The 19,705-nt window shown below is 43.1% G+C and overlaps 1 protein-coding gene across 2 annotated transcripts in view; it reads left to right on the forward strand.

Annotated features, from left to right (window-relative positions):
• The first annotated feature begins 1,941 nt into the window (after window positions 1–1,941).
• The window catches only part of LOC115143140 (sodium-coupled neutral amino acid transporter 3-like), a 68,245-nt gene continuing 50,481 nt past the window's right edge, over window positions 1,942–19,705 (forward strand). For both annotated transcript variants that reach the window (XM_029683249.2, XM_029683251.2), the window contains exon 1: window positions 1,942–2,184. The gene's annotated coding sequence lies outside the window, so the exon portion shown is untranslated. The remainder of the gene's footprint in view (window positions 2,185–19,705) is intronic.

Below are 19,705 nucleotides of genomic sequence, written 5' to 3' on the forward strand. Positions count from 1 at the left end.
AAGGTAGAGGGTTTCTAGGCCCTGTGTTCATGTCCATCTCCATAGGCCACAGACACACAGGCTTGACTGGACATGCAGACGCAGCCCAAACAGACTAAGGGCCGTTTTGACGTTGTCATTGCACAAGACAGCCTGCCAAAGGTCTCTTCTTGAGGTATTTGCCCATTCAAATCCTAAACAATGGACCGTCGCTGTCATATGAGCTTTTCAGTAAAGAGTGCTATCATGGGAACATCTGATATGCAATTGAGCTACTCTAATTAGGTAAACAGGAATAGTATACCTCGTTTTGCCAAATTGGTTATAATTTAAAATGTCACTATCTGGGACAATTATTTTGTAAACATTAGACTTGGACCAATCCAGTTAGGGAAATTCAATGGTGGTTCAATGGTGGTTTGAATAATCTCATCCACCAGCTAGCTAAATTAACCCAGCACATCCAATAGCTCTCGGTCACTCTCTGTCTCTCTCTGTCTATATGCAGTAGCGATTGAGCCTCGGGATGAGGTTATGGCTTGGAAAGCGATTAATACATTGGCCATGGATATAGTAGCCCCTCAAAATGTTATACATCAGGGATTTTTCATAATGATGTAAACCCTAACTTTTGTGCTTGTAAAGTCTCTCTGCAGTAGTATCACCTTGTGAAGGAGACAGCTGTGAAGTCACGCACAGCAGGAGAAACCAGGAGAGCATGCACGCATGTACACACACACACTTGGATGATTCTGCTGGAAGGAAATATCCACACCTTCAAGGACCAGTTACCAGGTATCCCCTTCCTTGTTCCTGTCTGATTTATCTTTCTTCATTTCCTGATAAGACAAATAAAAGCGACAACCAGTGTATCTATTGTGTGAGTATATTTCAAGTGTCCAAATGTAGGCTAAAGGTCGAACAGTTCCCAATGGATACAACATCTCTCTAATGAGAGACAGAACTGTGTCACAGTGTACATCTGCTCTGGTTCTCCGCTGACCTTTGAGCTGTGCATGCTGCCTGCGCCTCCATGGCCCTTCCTCACTAGGTAATCAATCCCCACCGGGCCGCCCCCTTGGAACAGCTGCTAGGCTTCTAGATTCCAGAGGTGAAATGTCTCCTGCACTCCACACTAGGCCTGCAGTCCTCTGACGACTTCAAAGGCGATGGAGTGGCCCATCCATATAGAAGAGACACCACAGGAATAAAGGTTGTTTGAGCATGGTATTTGTAGGCTATGTGTAGTGCACGAGCGAGTAAAATATCGCAGCTGTAATTCTGGTGTCCATAGAGTCATGTGTCCCTACTCCAATGAATCATTCACACACTGAATGTATCCTATACCTGTGATGATGAGTCTGTGAGCCTTTGTAGATAAATGCCAGAGCATCACAATCCTCATCCTATTCATAAGCTGACAGTCAATGACCCAGAAATGGTGTGTGTAAAAAAAGAGAAACTTGAAACCTGCTTCTGCATGGCATCACTGTGGAAGCTGCTTCAAAGCAGGTCACTGCAAGTGGCGACTCATTTCGCCTTAAAACAGGAATGAAAGGGCCAAATAAACGACAATACTTTAAAGAAAACACTGTCTATTTTGTGTGATATGCTCCCTTCCATATTATTGGGTCAATTGTCTATGCTCTATGATAGTTATTTAATCATTCATCTTTTGTCTTAAGTCTACACTTTGAGAAAATATAAATGTTTGTTTAATACCAAACAATCATAACTAATATGGTGCTACATGCAACAGGCAATCATGGATATAATGATTTCTGCATAGTTTATTCAACGTAAAATTAAAGTGAAGAACGAAGAAATGTAAGCTGCCATGTAACAGACTAGTACATGTAATTTTGTTGCGCTCCAAGAGAGCGCGTGCCGCGTGAAAAAACGCTCCACGCGCGCTCTGGAACCCCACAATAGAACCAATTGATTGGAGGTTGCATGCAGTAGGCGGAACCTGGACACACTCAACATCCCACATTCAATAGATTATGAGCTACATTTTTATAGTGAACACATTACATTTACACGGCAATTGAGAAGGAGCGCACACGGATCTCATAAAATATTGATTGCCGTATAACAGGTAACGGAGTGAAGAGCCACAAGACAAAGAAAAAACAGCAAAGAAGCAGATGCAAGATTCGTGTGGAGATATTCGGACTGAGTACATTGGCACACTAGTTATCTCTGGTAAGAGTATTATTCACTGTCAATATTCAGTGCAATGTCTTTACATAGTCGGCTATTCATCCCTTCATTCCCTTTGTGGTCGACTGAAACCATATCCAATATGGCTATCAGACAGTTTTATAGAATAGTGTTGCCATCAAGAGTCATGGCATGCATTGTAGCTCGAATAAAAATAATACTGTGAATTTATTTCGGAAATTTAAGACAGCCTATCTTCTCGAGTTAATTTATCATAAAGAATACTGTTACATTATAGTTGCGTTGTTACATTATTGTTAAATTGGTGTTATATATGACTGAAGTAACGGGTCTCAGTGAGCGCTGATCCAGTTGATAACATGAACTGCACTCTGGTCTGGTCATACCTTGGTCATCTACAATTTCACAAAGTAATTTAAGTAAAAAAATTTTACTGGCTAGACTATACTCACCGTCAGTTTATGTTACTCTCCAGCATGTGGTGTATTTGCCACAGTTCTTCAACATCTCTATAGATTCTTGGGCATTCTTATTAATATGTTATCCCCCTTTTCGCTTAACACTTAAACGTGGCATATATACTACACTGAACAAAAATATAAACATAACATGTAAAGTGTTGGTCCCATGTTTCATGAGCTGAAATAAAATATCCCAGAAATGTTTCATGTGCACAAAAAGTGTATTTCTCTCACATTTTCTGCACAAATTTGTTTACATCCCTGTTAGTGAGCATTTCTTCTTTGCCAAGATAATCCACCCACCTGACAAGTGTGGCATATCAGAAGCTGATTAAACAGCATGATCATTACACAGGTGCACCTTGGGCTGGGGTTAATAACATTGCAGTTTTGTCACACAACACAATGCACAGATCAAGTTTTGAGGGAGTGTGCAATTGGCATACTTGACTGCAGGAATGCCCACCAGAGCTGTTGTCAGATAATTGTATGTTAATTTCTCTACCATAAGCTGACTCCAATGTTGTTTTAGGCATTTGGCAGTACGTCCAACCGGCCTCACAACCGCAAACCATGTGTATGGCATTGTGTGGGTGAGTGGTTTGCTGATGTCAACGTTGTAAACAGTCTGCCCCATGGTGGAGGTGGGGTTATGGTATGGGCAGGCATAAGCTATGGACAACGAACACAATTGCATTTTATCGAAGGCAATCTGAATGCACAGAGATACACTGACGAGATCCTGAGGCCCATTGTTGTGCCGTTCATCTGCCGCAATCACCTCATGTTTCAGTATGATCATATCATGCACAACCCCATGTCGCAAGAATCTGGACACAATTCCTGAAAGCTGAACATTTCCATAGTCCTTCATGGCCTGCATACTCACCAGACATGTCACCCATTGAGCCTGTTTGGGATGCTCTGGATCGACGTGTACGACAGTGTGTTCCAGTTCCCACTAAAATATCCAGCAACTTCGCATAGCCATTGAAGATGAGTGGGACAACATTCCACAGGCCACAACCAACAGCCTGATCAACTGAATGTGAAGGAGATGTGCCGGCTGCATGAGGCAAATGGTGGTCACACCAGATACTGACTGGTTTTCTGATCCAATAGATGCATATTTGCATTCCCAGTCATGTGAAATCCATATATTAGGGCCTAATGAATTTATTTCAATTGACACATTTCCTTATACGAACTGTAACTCAGTAAAATCTTTGAAATTGTTGCATGTTGCGTTTATATTTTTGTTCAGTAAATCATAGGCCTAACTGTATTATCATATAGGCTAGTCCAATATTGTTTTCATTTGCCCTTTGAAAATCAGGCCCCTTTAGTTCCAAATGCCTCAAGTGAAAAAGGCTATAGTGCATTTAGAAGCAAGTTTTTATCTAGTATGTTGGGTATGTAGGCCTACACCCCCACGCACTAACTCTGTGTCACTCTGCACTAGACAGGTAACAAGCATTCCTAGAGACACCTGGGTTGCTGAGAATCTGCAGAGTGCAGAGCCCCTTCTGTGGGCTATTTGTAGGGAGGGCAGCAGTTGAGACTATTGTGTCTGCTGGAGCTGACAGGAGGGAGCAGGTGAGATTTCCTGTTCTGTCAGCCTGTCAGGACTGTACTGTTGATATATTGAATGAGCGCTGGCCTGTCAGTGAGTCGTGCTCTGGCTCACTCTCTCCCTTCAAACCTCCACCCCCACTCCAGAGCACTGGTTCACAGTTAGATTGGACTGATGCTCCAGCCGGAAGCTGTGTGCTCTGAACTGCAGAATCACACAAGTGTGTTTTATGGAAGGTATTTTTTGAGTGAGTGTAACTTAGCATATATTTGTATCGTAGACTTATGGGTTGAGGTTTGATTTTCATCCTTTGAGTTTCATGTCTGACTGAACATGACTGTGTATCTCAGCAATACAGGCAGCAGACAGTGGGTGTGTTCAGAGCTAGTGAGAGAGATAATCGTAATCGTTTTCTCATTGAGCCATTATCCATGTGAAATTACTCTTGGCCGACGAGTTCTTTTCATCTTATTTGATATACAGTACCAGTCAAAAGTTTGGATACACCTACTTATTCCAGAGTTTTTATTTATTTCTACTATTTTCTACATTCTACATCAAAACTATGAAATAACACAACCAAAAAGTGTTAAACAAATCAAAATATATTTTATATTTGAGATTCTTCAAAGTAGCCACCCTTTGCCTTGATGACAACTTTGCCCACTTTGCATTCTCTCAACCAGCTTCATGAGGTAGTCACCTGGAATACATTAACAGGTGTGCCTTGTTAATTTGTGGAATTGTTTTCCTTAATGCGATTGAACCAATCAGTTGTGTTGTGACAAGGTAGGGTTGGTATACAGTCGACAGCCCTATTTGGTCAGTCAATGCGGACAATTTCAAGAACTTTGAAAGATTCTTCAAGTGCAGTCGCAAACAAACATCAAGCGCTATGATGAAACTGGCTCTCATGAGGACCGCCACAGGAAAGGAAGACCCAGAGTTACCTCTGCTGCAGAGGATAAGTTCATTAGAGTTAACTGCACCTCAGAAATTGCAACCCAAATATATGCTTCACAGACTTCAAGTAACAGACATCTCAACATCAACTGTTCAAAGACGGTGTGACTCAGGCCTTCATGGTCGAATTGCTGAAAACAAACTACTACAAAAGAACATCAATAAGAAGAGACTTGTTTGGTCCAAGAAAAATGAGCAATGGACATTAGATCGGTGGAAATCTGTCCTTTGGTCTGATGAGTCCAAATGAGATATTTGGTTCCAACCACCGTGTCTTTGTGAGACGCAGAGTAGGTGAACGGGTGATCTCTGCATGTGTGGTTTTCACCCTGAAATATGGTGGTGGTGTGATGGTGCTTTGCTGGTGACACTGATTTATTTAGAATTCAAGGAACACTTAACCAGCATGGCTACCACAGCATTCTGCAGCAATACGCCATCCCATCTGGTTTGTGCTTAGTGGGACTATCATTTGTTTTTCAAACAGGACAATGACCCAACACTAAGGGCTATTTGAACAAGGAGAGTGACAGAGTGCTGCATCAGATGACCTGGCCTCCACAATCACCCGACCTCAACCCAATTGAGATGGTTTGGGATGAGTTGGACGGCAGTGTGAAGGAAAAGCAGCCGAGTGCTCAGCATATGCGGGAACTCCTTCAAGACTGTTGGAAAAGCATTCCAGGTGAAGCTGGTTAAGAGAATGCCAAGTGTACAAAGCTTTCATTAAGGTTAAGGGTGACTACTTCGAAGAATCTCAAATATATTTTGATTTGTTTAACACTTTTTTTGGTTACTACATGATTCCATAGTTTTGATGTATTCACAACTATTATACAATGTAGAAAATAGTAAAAAATTAAGAAAAACCCTAGAATAAGTAAGTGTCCAAACGTTTGACTGGTACTGTATGTGAAAACATACAAATTTGACATTTTAAAAACAGTGAATTTCAAAAAGATTCGCAGTGACATGGCCAGCAAGAAAATACCCTCCCCATGGCTAGAAACTTGATGCAAGTTTTGAAAATCACAGTTTCTTACTTTTAATCCTACCCTGTGATGTCAGAAGAATTTATTTAGTACCCTTATGTTTAATGAGATAATAGAAACATACTGTTTTCACATGTAAACACTGGTATGGTGCTGGAGATAATGAATTAGAGGTTGAAAAGTGGCATAATTGCCCTGTAGAAAAGGAGGACTGTATTAAGGAGGGTTTGACTAGTTCAGAGTTCGAAGTGCCACATTGGCGCAACGAGAAGAATGCAGATGAAAGGAGATGAAGCAGGATTCCAAATAGTAGGGTTTTATTGCACACAAACACAGGAGCACATGGGGAAAGGTGGTCAGATGTGGTTTAGGAGGGAAATACAAGAGGGAGATACAAACACATGTTAACATACACGCATGACTGTCACGTGCAAAAGGGATAAATAATAAATGCATCCCACATGCTGGACTGACAGGAAATTAGTTAGTATTAAGTAATTTGGCAGCGGAATATAAACTTTAACATCAACTAAAAATGATCTGAATGTTAACAGTTATACATATTCTTTAATAATGAAAGGTACTCACTTCTCAGTCACAAAGCACACACACACAACATAGAAAGGAAAGCAAGTTGGCTGCCCCATGTATTCATCAACAGGAATAAGAACGACTGGAGGGAGGAACTGCTGCGTAAATGGTCAAGTGTGTTAATGAGCAGAGTGGAGTCAGGTGAGATGAGTGGCAAAGGAGGTGCATGGCCAGAGTAGAGTTAAAACCTGGTTTCTGTCTTGAGCCTTTGTAACATGCCCTTTAAGTCCATTTGGTTTGTGCTGTTCATGTAATCCGACATTACAGCTCCTTGTATCATCTTCTCTATGGTGTGTGAGAGTCAATGGCCTGGTAAGTAGGTAGAGGGGTTCACTTTATTCCTACATTATTGGATCAAAGAATATTATCCATTTGTAATATATACCCCTCCTGCCTACAGGTATTGCTTTACCTCGGCTGGAATGACAAGTCAACGTGAAGTGAATTAGATTTTACATTTTTGAACTCACAATGCATTGAGGGAAGACTAAGCTCCCCTGCAGAGATTTGAGCCCCAGAGTCTTTTTGATGCTGTGATTTGCTGTCACTCTGAAATAATGAAATTTTGGGACATCAACTTCAACAACTTGTTTTTTTGCACTCAACACTTTCACCTTAATATGATGGTTACTTGTAGCTAAGTCCGAAATGTGTGTTTGAAATGACATTGGACAGCTTTACGATTGATGTGGTTATTACATGTCTTATAACATTATTCACTTTTGTTTCCCCACATAGCTGAATCCAGCCGCTGCTTACTATGTGCTCCTGTTCAACACAATTTCAAAGTATATCAGAATGATAAGGAACACCTCAGGGCAATAACCTAGTATGTATGATCAGACACAGTAGTCCAGATGAATTGGAGAAATCCTCAGGCATGAAAGCCAAACTCTTTTTGAAGTACTGTTTGTACATTGAAGTACTTTGTAAAACCGTAGAGTGGGAGGGAAAAATGACCTGTAGTCTCTTAAATTGTCTAAACTACCAAGGCAGAGTTAGGAAGGCAGTTAGAAAATACTTTTTAGCTGACCAGTTTGAAGCAGGTGAAGTGATCTTTTTTTCTGGAAATCTTCATGACATCCGTGTGGTTTTGTAAGAGCATAGACTCAAAGATCTTTGGCCATCTTTGAACAGTTTTAAAACAGGGCTTAAAACTCATTACTTCACTAAGTCTTAGAATACCCACCACTCACACACTTTTAGATTGGCTGGAGAGAAAGTGATGAAAAGTGAGAATGCCTCCAGGTCCACCACAAAATTCCATAATTTCTATTTCATAAAATTATTTCATATTCTTCTGTTCCACTGCATCGGTAAAGCTCATGTGTCTGTCTCATGTGTCTGTCACAAATTAAGTCACAATTTAACATCCATGAGCTCAGTGTTTGCGGGCTCGTGGAAGATATCTCAGAGGAAGTGCTTAAGGGAGAGCATTGATGGAGGACACCCAGAGTCCCGCTCCATAACTCAGCATTGATCAGGGTGTCATTAGGCACGGGATGCAGGGCTATAACTAGAAGTAGGCCAGACTCCGAGACATGCCCTTACCCCTCTACTATCTCAATGGCTTCACTGTGACATCAGCAGCAGGGGTGAGGAGAGGTACTAATCTATTTAGAACAGCTGCTTGGGAACACAGCCCTCACATTGGACAGGATTCACTTCCTGGAATGTCAGGAATCAGGATGTGACTTTAAACGTTTTGAATGTGTTACCCTCAGCAGAGCCAGATCCCTCCCTCTTTCTGTTTCCAAATAGAAAGGTCTGAGCCGAGCCAGAGCTTTGTTTTGGGTTTTAAATTAGAGGTATGGCACACATCTCTCATTTTGTGAAGTCCTGGTAGTTATCTCAGCTGTTTTGTGGAACTATAAATGCTTTTGAAATAATTTAACCTAAAAGCATTGGCAACATGTGCTCACAAGTCCTATGACAGTGGGGTTAGCCTAGCCCTAGACCCATTTGGTACGATGGCATGTGATGTAGTCGGGTCCTCGGCGCTGAACCATGGTGGAGGCCCCTCGCTGGGAGTTGTATTTCCAGCTGGATGGTTTCCCCAGTGATGATCTCTCTCCTCGTCCACGTGATGAAGAGAAGAGAGAGGGAGAGAAGAGAAGATAGGGCTGGGGAGCCAGGAGAGGATGCTTTTTTTGTCTGGAACTACATGTCTATGATTTGGGTGGCTGGACAATTTTTAGGCTTTGACAATTTTACACCGCCTGGTATAAAGGTCCTGGATGGCAGGGAGCTTCGGTCTCAGTGATGTACTGGGCCATACACACTACCCTCTGTAGCGCTGTGTGGACGGATTCCAAAGCAAAATGTCGACACCTGCTCGTCAAACATCTCATTCCAAAATCATGGGCATTAATATATTGGTCCCCCAGTTGCTGCTATAACAGCCTCCACTCTTCTGGGAAGACTTTCCACTAGATGTTGGAACATTGCTGCGTGGATTTGCTTCTATTCAGCCACAAGCATTAGTGAGGTCGGGCGCTGATGTTCGGCGATTAGACCTGGCTCGCAGTCAACATTCCATTTCATCCCAAAGGTGTTCAATTGGGTTGAGGTTAGGGCTCTGTGCAGGTCAGTCAAGTTCTTCCACATCGATCTCGACAAACAATTTCTTTATGGACCTCGCTTTGTGCACTGGGGTATTGTCATGCTGGAACAAGAAAGGGCCTTCCCCAAACTGTTGCCACAAATTGGAAGCACATAATCGTCTAGAATGTCATTGTACGCTGTAGTGTTGCGATTTCCCTTCACTTGGTCAGCCCGAACCATGAAAAATAGCCCCAGACCATTATTCCTCCTCCACCAAATTTTACAGTTGGCACTATGCATTCGGGCAGGTAGCGTTCTCCTGAAATCGGTTGAAACCCAGATTCGTCCTTCGGACTGCCAGATGGTGAAGCATTTCCACTGCTCCAGAGTCCAATGGCGGCGAGCTTTACACCACCTCTCCAGCCGACGCTTGGCATTGTGCATGGTGATCTTAGGCATAAGTGCGGCTGATCTGCCATGGAAACCCATTTCATTAAGCTCCCGAAGAACAGTTATTGTGCTGACGTTGCTTCCAGAGGCAGTTTGGAACTCTGTAGTGAGTGCTGCAACCGAAGACACACGATTTTGACACGTTACGTGCTTCAGCACTGGATGGTCCTGTTTTGTGAACTTGTGTGGCCTACCACTTCGCGGCTGAGCCATTGCTGCTCCGAGACTTTTCCACTTCACAATATCAGTACTTAGAGTTGACCGGAGAAGCTCTAGCAGGGCAGAAATTTGATGAACTGATTTATTGGAAAGGTGGCATCCTTTGCAGGTGCCACGTTGAAATTCACTGAGATCTTCAGTAAGGCCATTTTACTGCTAATGTTTGTCTATGGAGATTGCATGGCTGTGTGCTAGATTTTATACACCTGGTGTGGCTGAAATAGCCAAATCCACTAATAGTTTACCAAGCGATGAAGAAGCCAGTCAAGATGCATACAATGGTATAACTGTATAACTTTTTGAGGATCTGAAGGCCCATGCCTAATCTTTTTAGCCTCCTGAGGGAGAAGAGGCATTGTCATGCCTTCTTCACGAGTGTGTTGGTGTGCGTGGACCATGTTATTTAGTGATGTGGCACAAAGGAATTTGAAGCTCTCGACCCGCTCAATTACAGCCCCGTCGATATGGATCCGTTTCCTGTAGTCCGCGATCAGCTCCTTTGTCTTGCTGATGTTGAGGGAAAGGTTGTTATCCTGGCACCACACTGCCAGGTCACTGACCTCCTCCCTACAGGCTGTCTCATCGTCGCCAACCACAGTCGTGTCGTCAGAAAACGTAATGATGGTGTTGGAGTCATGCGCGACCACACAGTTGTGGGTGAACAGGGAGTACAGGAGGGGACTAAGCAAGCACCCCTGAGGGCCCCCCATGTTGAGGGTCAAAGTGGCGGATTTGTTGTTGCCTACCCTGCTCTTCAATTATTTGTCACTTTTTGGGGGGGGTATTTATTTAAAACTGCGTTGTTGGTTAAGGGCTTGTAAGTAAGCACAAATTGTAATGTATTCAAGGTTCAAAAAGGCTTCTAAAGTTTGTAACAAAAAATATATCAACCCCTACAAACATTTCTATTAGCTATAATCAACATAATAATTCACATTATCGGTTGCTGTAGGATTATTTTCCTGCTGTAGCAAACTGGCTCAAATTAAGATCTTACATCTGTATGCATGTTGGGTATAAATCTATGTAATATTTACTATATACTTGATCAGAAAGATAATATCCACAATCAGAGAGTACACACACAGTTATTGATATGTGCTGTGGTGTATGTTGAGAGAGATAGTTAGAGAGTAAGAGAGAAGGAGGAGTATCTCAGAGGCTGACACAAATCTCTGAGTTCTTAGTTAATCTCCCATTCACGCAGCCAGCTAATCACGATGGGACTCAATGGGCCTGGAATCCCTCCGAGAGCCAGTGAGCAGGGATGGGATTAAGTATTGAGTGGGGAGAGGAGATTGGGAGCGAAAATCAAGTAGAGAGATTGTAAAGGTGAGTGTCATATTAACCGTAATAGTTTGGTAGGTGCTTATATATGTGTGCCTTATTTCATATTAATACACAAGTGTGAATTGAAAATGTGTCTTGTATATCTCAACTACCCCTGAGACAGCCTCGGAGAGTGGAGTCGACACTGGATCAATTGGGTTTAACCCAGTTAACAACAAACGTTCCCACAACTTTAGAGAATGTTCCCTTAAGAGTCTCATTGGTCATTACCTAACATTTTCATAGGAATGTTCTAATAATGTGTAAGGACTGTTTCCAAGAGACCATTCCCTTAATGTCAAACAGAACTTACCCAGAATGTGGTTACCATGTTCTCAGAATATTCAATATCAATGTTGTTGACACATTTTATTGGAATGTTGCAAAAATATTCAAGAGGGTTAGGAGAATATTCCATCAACATCACACCAAACATACACAGAACATAGTTGCCATGTTGTAAAGGGGTGCGTAACTGGTGTCAGGGAAGTCAGACGCAGGAGAGCAGAACTAGGTAGTAGCTGGAGCAGTTTAATCCAAAAACCAATGGCATAAAAATACAACAGAATATGGGTACAAAATCCGATGCGCACCAGTAACATGTGCACAAGCACTTACAACAAACAGTTCCACACAAAGACATGAGGGGAATAGAGTGTTAAATACACAACAAATAATGAGGGAAATAGAAACCAGGTCTGTAAGGAAAATAAGACAAGACAAATGGAAAATGAAAAGTGGATTTACGATGGCCAGAGGAGCGGTGGCCTCCCTAATCAACCCTGACCCTAATGGTCGACTGTCTGAGGCGTGAACGGGAAGGGCACAGCCACGGGAACAATGGGGATCTCTAAACTATGGGCGAACGATTTGTCTATAAAATTCCCAGCCGTGCCTGAATCGACGAGCGCCTTATGCTGGGAATGCGGGGAAAATTCAGGAAAAGTGACACACACAACATGTGTCAGAGGGCTCTGGGTGAGAATGGTGCCGGCTCACCTGGGGTGACACCAGAGTGTCCTGCCTACTGCCTCGATCCCCAGAGGAACCAACCCGGCACCGACCAGCAGTGTGACCTCAGATGATGCACGAGATGGAACGTCCGCCGGTCTCCCTGCTCACAGCACCTCCCAGCTCCATGGACATCGGAGCGGTGGTGCTGGGGGATGGAACCGACAGACCCCGCTCTGGACGTCATCGGGTAGCCAGCAGGTTATCCAACCAAATAGACAGGTCCACCAGCTTGTCGAAGGTGAGGATGGTGTCCCTGCAGGCCAACTCCCGACGGACGTCCTCGCGCAAACTGCAGCGATAGTGGTCAATCAGGGCCCTGTCGCTCCGTCTCGCGCCGGCGGCCAGGGTCCGAAAGTCCATGGCGAACTCCTGGATGCTACTTGTCCCCTGCCTCAGGTGGTAGAGACGTTCACCCGCCGCTCTACCCTCGGGCGGGTGACCAAAGACTGCCCGGAAACGGCGGGTGAAATCCTCGAGATGGTCCAGCGTCTCCTTCTCCCCACACAGAGAGTTAAATACACAACAAATAATGAGGGAAATGGAAACCAGGTTTGTAAGAAAACAAGACAAGACAAAGGGAAAATGAAAAGTGGATCGACAATGCCTAGAAGACCGGTGACGCCGACCGCCGAACGCCGCCCGAACAAGGAGAGGAAACGACTTCGGTGGAAGTCGTGATACATGTTCTCAGAATATAAGATATTAATGTTCAAGACATGTTTCATGGGAACTTTGCAAAAACATTCATGTGTCCAATGACGTATAAAACATTGAATTCACAACCTCTTGGTTAACAGCATTCCGATCATCCTGCTACACCACCATGTCTGTGTCCATTATCAGTTAATGTGACTATTCTCTCATCATTAATTTGATTGACTTGTTTCAACCATTTGAGGGTTTTCTGTCTGGCTGTCTAATGTTGGTGGGGGCATATTACTTAGTTTTAATGTTACTCCTTAATCACTATGATAGAGTGAGTGTGATTTTAACAGAGCCGAGATGTACTTTGAAGTGCAAAGTGTAGCAATGCAGGTGAAATCAGTCATTGACACAGACTGGTGTAATGGGAAGATTGGAATGCCATGAACCAAGAGGTTGTGAGTTCAAATCCCAGTTGAGGACATGTTGAGTAATAATGACTGAATAAATTAATAATGTAGTCATGTGTGTAAATTGAAAGCTTTGTTTGTGTGAGTGTTTCTAACCATACCAACAGGGAAAGTACTTCATTGGCTTGGCAACAGTAACAATGTGTGATGAAGCAACTTTTTTGGGACCATCAGGCGACACCCTAACAACATCTTTAGTAACGTCCAAGGAACAAGACAGGAAGTAGACAACAATCTCAAAGGGACCATGACAGAATGTCTTATGTTTTAAACGTTATTGGGCACAGGTAACCTTGTTTTGTGTATGTTGGGTGTGACGTTGATGGAATATTCTCCTAACCATCAGAAAACGGGACAACATGAATGTTCTTGCAATGTTGCCATAAAATGTGTCTAGAACATTAATATCTTATATTCTGAGAACATGGTAACCATGTTCTGGGTAAGTTCTGTTTGACATTAAGGGAATTTTCTCCTAACTATAACGCCAAAACATGCTAAATAAGTTCTTAGGAAGTTTTTGCTAACATACATAGAATGTTCCTGTAACTAACAGAAAACTGGACCCTCAAATGGGAAAGGTTCTCTTTCCCTAGAATTGTTAGCTGGGAAGTGCCTTGCTCAAGGGCACATTGACACCTTGCCAGCTCAGGCATTAGAACGACCAAACTTTCAGTTACTGGCCCAACACGCTAACTGCTAGGCTACCTGCCACCCATCTTGGGAGCAAGAGAGAGAAGAGGGTAGGAGTGTGAGCAAGAAGGGATAGAGTGAATTAGAGCAGGGGAGGGCAGTGAGTTCTTGGGGAATGGGCGATGAAAAAGAGTTCCGCCTGGGCATCAGAACAGATGTGTCTGACTTTGAGGCTCTCTGATAGTGTCTCAGCAACCTCACTTGCCATTCAATTAATTGGTCTGTGACTGACTGGAACTACTTGAAACAAAGAGAAATCAACGGCACATAGATATAAAGTAGAGCTGAAGGGTCCCATGTGTTGATTGATTCAGTTGTTTAAGCACTTAATTTAGCAGTCCAGTCAATGTTATGCTGCTGAAAGAACGCCAAGTAGTATGCTGAATGGAAGCTGATAGTTATAGCTGGTGCCAGTGCATCCCCCTCACACTGAAGTATTTGTGGAAAGAAATGAAAATAGCAATGTGGATAAATGTGAAGCACACCCTTTGTCTGATTGCTGTGTGTGTAGAACCAGAATAGATAGATGACAGTTCAGCCCATCCATAATGTTTACTAAGACTAGTGTTTCACAACTTTACCAGGCAGGTTTATTTCAGGTGTCCACTGCATCCATCCGTCCGTCCGTCCGTCTGTCTGTCCGTCCATCCATCCATCCATCTGTCCATCCATCCATCCATCCATCCATCCATCCATCCATCCATCCATCCATCCATCCATCCATCCGTCCATCCGTCCATCCGTCCATCCGTCCATCCATCCGTCCGTCCGTCCGTCCGTCCGTCCGTCCGTCCGTCCGTCCGTCCGTCCGTCCGTCCATCCATATTCACACGTGCTGGTGCCAACACGCCTCTGTTTGTGACATGAGGCTATTTTTAGCAGCATAGTGAGTTTGTGTGTGTGTGACACACATGGGAGGTTAAATCCCGATTTCCCACCTGAGTGAGAGTGGCTCTAGTATAATCCAGTCATCCTAGGGAAAGACAGAGACAGGCTGTCAGAAGCACCCAGACTCTCTTCTCCACTGTTTGCTCTTAAACACAGGGAGACACACGTCTATTTTTAGCTCATCAGAGAAATTATGTGGAAAAGTGTAATCTCTTAATCTGTTGGAAATCTCTCCACACTGAACGTTCAGTCCACTAGAGAGAGATGAGATGTTTTCTAGTCAGACAGTTGTCACTCAGAGCCCTGGGGATTTCAATTTGACAGCCAGCAAGACAGAAAAAACGAAATACCTCAGTGGCACATCATGAGATTTTCTCATGGTAGCCGAATTGCGTTTCTATTTGACTGTAATGCTTAAACCCTCATCTTGCTGAGGTAAGGTCTACCACAGATCATTTTCCCAGTATCTATTCTAGTGGTTCATCAAAATACAATACAGATTGGTGGGTTGTAAGGAAAACATGTATATGGAATCAAACCTGTAGCCACAGGGGTTTGGGAAAGTCAAAGGGCTTTGCTGATTGGATATGGAGCAGAGGCACTTTTTCTCTGCCTGAGGAGAGTACCAAAAATGCAAAAAGAAAAATCATGATAGTCCAAAGCCTCTTCAACAGATTAAGTTCAAATGAAATTACAGTGGACTAATGAAGCACAGAGCCTTGACAGTGTTGGAGGAGGGGTGCCCGATAATTCCTCGAGCAGACTACTCACACACACACCCACCTACAGACACTCACACCCACAAGCACACCCACGGGCAATATAAGTCATCAGTGTTGGTAGATGTGGTGTGCGGGTCAGGCTCCTGCTTTGGAGTGGTTCTGGGTTCGCGGTAAACACTTCTCTTCTGGTCCGCACGCACGCACGCACGCACGCACGCACGCACGCACGCACGCACGCACGCACGCACACACACACACACACACACACACACACACACATACACACACACACGGGCAATATAAGTCATCAGTGTTGGTAGATGTGGTGTGCGGGTCAGGCTCCTGCTTTGGAGTGGTTCTGGGTTCGCGGTAAACACTTCTCTTCTGGTCCTCATACATCTTCCTCCGGGATGACGTCTCTTAGCCATGTTGCCTACGTCAGAGTAGCCTAGCCCCAGCAGCACAGACTGAGGGTGAGAATTTGAGGAGGGTTTTTTGAGATCAGGGCTCTTCAAGGCTTGGATAAACAAGCAAGCCTCTGACAGATTAGACAGGGAAGGAGGACATTGATTTTCTCCCACACAAAGCCTAACAATGTGACATTTCTCTTGCGTAATTATGCCCCTATTTCCATCCCTCCACCCCCCACCCCCACCCTTACCGAACAAGCTCCTTTCCTCTGGGGACATGGCCTTCTGTCTACACAAAGCAGAGACCCAACAACAACACCCATGAAACCCTGCAAGAACAGAACACAACAGCGGTTTATAAAATCACTGCATCCACAACATCCACTGTCTTAGGGAGCAATATAGGGATCATTGCCAATAGTCATTCTGTCAGCCTTTCCATGTGTATCTTAATGCTGCATGCAGAGCAGTAGCAAATAAACCCCATCTATTAATAGTTGTTTATAGAGAGACCTTTAAAAATAACAGCATGTTGAAAATAATTAAACTCTCTCGGTGTAATTACCTGACGCCACATGTGCACCTCCCTAGAGGTGGTGAGTAAGCCTGCATGACGTTCTCCCAACAAACTACTTCCTGTCAAACTACACACACACACACACACACACAAACACACAAACACACACACACACACACACACACACACACACACACTTTTAGGTAGCTAATCTGGGAAAGTGAGGTGTTTGAGATTTAAGTGATGATGGCTGGGCAGGCAGGCAGGCTTTGTTATTTGTGTATGAAGGGTATGGTGGCATCATGCCGTACAAATCGTTGGCGATGGGTGCCGATTAAGATGAGGGAGGACTGTTTTTTGGTTTAATGAGCATGGTCTTATTTCTATTACAGCATATTGGATGACTGTCATTCATATTCCATTCACCCAGCTCAAACATTAATACGTTTGGGCTACTACATGATACTCTAATTTCCTTATATCCATCATGAGCTTGCTACAACGTAGCCTACGAATGAAAGTTTACAACGTAGGTGCACAGGTCAAGATCTTTTTGTTGACAGACCGTAGCACATTCAATACCGCCTTGCACACTCTTTCTTGCCTCCATCTAGCTGATCTAGATTGTAATAATTAGTCCAACAGTTGCAAACTATATTGTCTGTTGTACAAATGCAGGTATGTTTATCTCCATTTCGTTGCGTTTGCTTCCGTTTAAGAAAACTTTTTCAACAGAATTCGCTGAACGAATACACCCTGATCAAACGCAAACACAGAACTAGCAGCCACATACAAACAACATGATCACACTCTCTCCTCCTCTCACATTTTCCCTTTTCTTGTGGACTTCAGTGAACAATACAACAGCTGTCTGTGACCAGGTGACAAAACCTTTCCAAACCAGACCTTCATATCATAAATTCATTTGTATTTATTTCACCTTTATTTACCCAGGTAGGCCAGTTGAGAACAAGTTCTCATTTACAACTGCGACCTGGCCAAGATAAAGCAAAGCAGTGCGACAAAAACAACAACACAGAGTTACACATGGAGAAAAACAAACATACAGTCAATAATACAATTGAAAAATAAGTATATATACAATGTGAGCAAATGAGGTGAGATAAGGGAGGTAAATGCAAAAAAAGGCCATGGTGGCAAAGTAAATACAATATAGCAAGTAAAACACTGGAATGGTAGATTTGCAGTGGAAGAATGTGCAAAGTAGAAATAAAAATAATGGGGTGCAAAGGAGTAAAATAAATAAATAAATACAGTAGGGGAAGAGGTAGTTGTTTGGGCTAAATTATAGATGGGCTATGTACAGGTGCAGTAATCTGTGAGCTGCTCTGACAGCTGGTGCTTAAAGCTAGTGAGGGAGATAGGTGTTTCCAGTTTCAGAGGTTTTGTAGTTCGTTCCAGTCATTGGCAGCAGAGAACTGGAAGGAGAGGTGGCCAAAGGAAGAATTGGCTTGGGGGGTGACCAGAGAGATATACCTGCTGGAGCACGTGCTACAGGTGGGTGCTGCTATGGTGACCAGCGAGCTGAGATAAGGGGGACTTTACCTAGCAGGGTCTTGTAGATGACCTGGAGCCAGTGGGTTTGGCGACGAGTTTGAAGCGAGGGCCAGCCAACGAGAGCATACAGGTCACAGTGGTGGGTAGTATGTATGGCTTTGGTGACAAATCGGATGGCACTGTGATAGACTGCATCCAATTTATTGAGTAGGGTATTGGAGGCTATTTTGTAAATGACATCGCCGAAGTCGAGGATCGGTAGGATGGTCAGTTTTATGATGGTAAGTTTGGCAGCATGAGTGAAGGAGGCTTTGTTATCATAACCACTAACCGCTACACACAGCCTACATCGTTGTCACCATATTGTAATAGTCATAATAGCTACTAGAACTAACGCATTACTAAACCCACTGCAATCATGCAGTACAGTGGACAGCAAGCTTACCATGACTTGGAAGAATTCCAGTGTTGAATAGCTATAGCCAGCTAGCTAACATAGCATCACTCTCTGTTTGACCCGGGTGTTTGATTAGGCTAAACTCGCTAGTTGCATTCGCTAGCTAAGTAACTGAAAGTTTAAACAAATTCCAAAAAATATAGCTCTCTCTCTCTTTTGCTTCTCCTTCATTTTTAAAGAAATTAATTTGTTCAAAACTGTTCAACTATTCAACTTTCTCTGTCTTTCAGTCAACTACTCTGTCTTTCAATCAACTATAACACATTTTATGCACTGCAGCACTACCTAGCTCTAGTTTATGCTTTAAGTACTAGATTTATTCTCTGATCCTTTGATTGGGTGGACAACATGTCAGTTCATGCTGTAAGAGCTCTGATAGGTTGGAGGACGTCCTCCGGAAGTTGTCATAATTTGCTGTGTAAGTCGATGGAAGGGGGTGAGAACCATGAGCATCCTAGGTTTTAAACTATTTTTCTTTTTATGAAATTCACTGACGAGGATGGTCCTCCCCTTTTTCTTCTGAGGAGCCTCCGCTGGTACAAATGTGCTATCTTAATTTAACCAGTTTCTCTCAGCGTGAAAATTATCATGTAGCAACAGAAAATGTGAATTATTATGTGCATGATAATTAATGGTTATTTTTGTAGGAGTTGATAAAAAAAATGTTAGGATAAATCAAGTCTGACATTTTAAACAGGAAATGACAAACTTTATAAGCCCTTTTAAACCTCGAATTCACTACAATTTGCATTTCCTACGGCGCAGGAAACTTCTCTGTGACAAAAGAGTGATCAAATTGAGATAGAACATCTGTATGTTATTCAGGATGTGATCTCATCGCTACTGTGATTTGACCTAGATAGACCTCTTCTCATCAACACACAACCTCCTTTTCCATTTCATACTGTAATATACTGTAAGTATACTGTAGTTATAGTATACTGTATTCTGGTTTTGTTCTATGTGTGATATCCTGGTGAGATGTCTCCAAGTCCTTAACATGGAGATCTGTGTGTCCTTTCTGCTTACACCGCACAGTGACTGTCCTACATTTGTCATTGTAAATGTTATCTTCTTCATCGCCACACA

This window comes from Oncorhynchus nerka, linkage group LG15 (genome assembly GCF_034236695.1).
Source record: "Oncorhynchus nerka isolate Pitt River linkage group LG15, Oner_Uvic_2.0, whole genome shotgun sequence".
NCBI classification, from domain to species: domain Eukaryota; kingdom Metazoa; phylum Chordata; class Actinopteri; order Salmoniformes; family Salmonidae; genus Oncorhynchus; species Oncorhynchus nerka.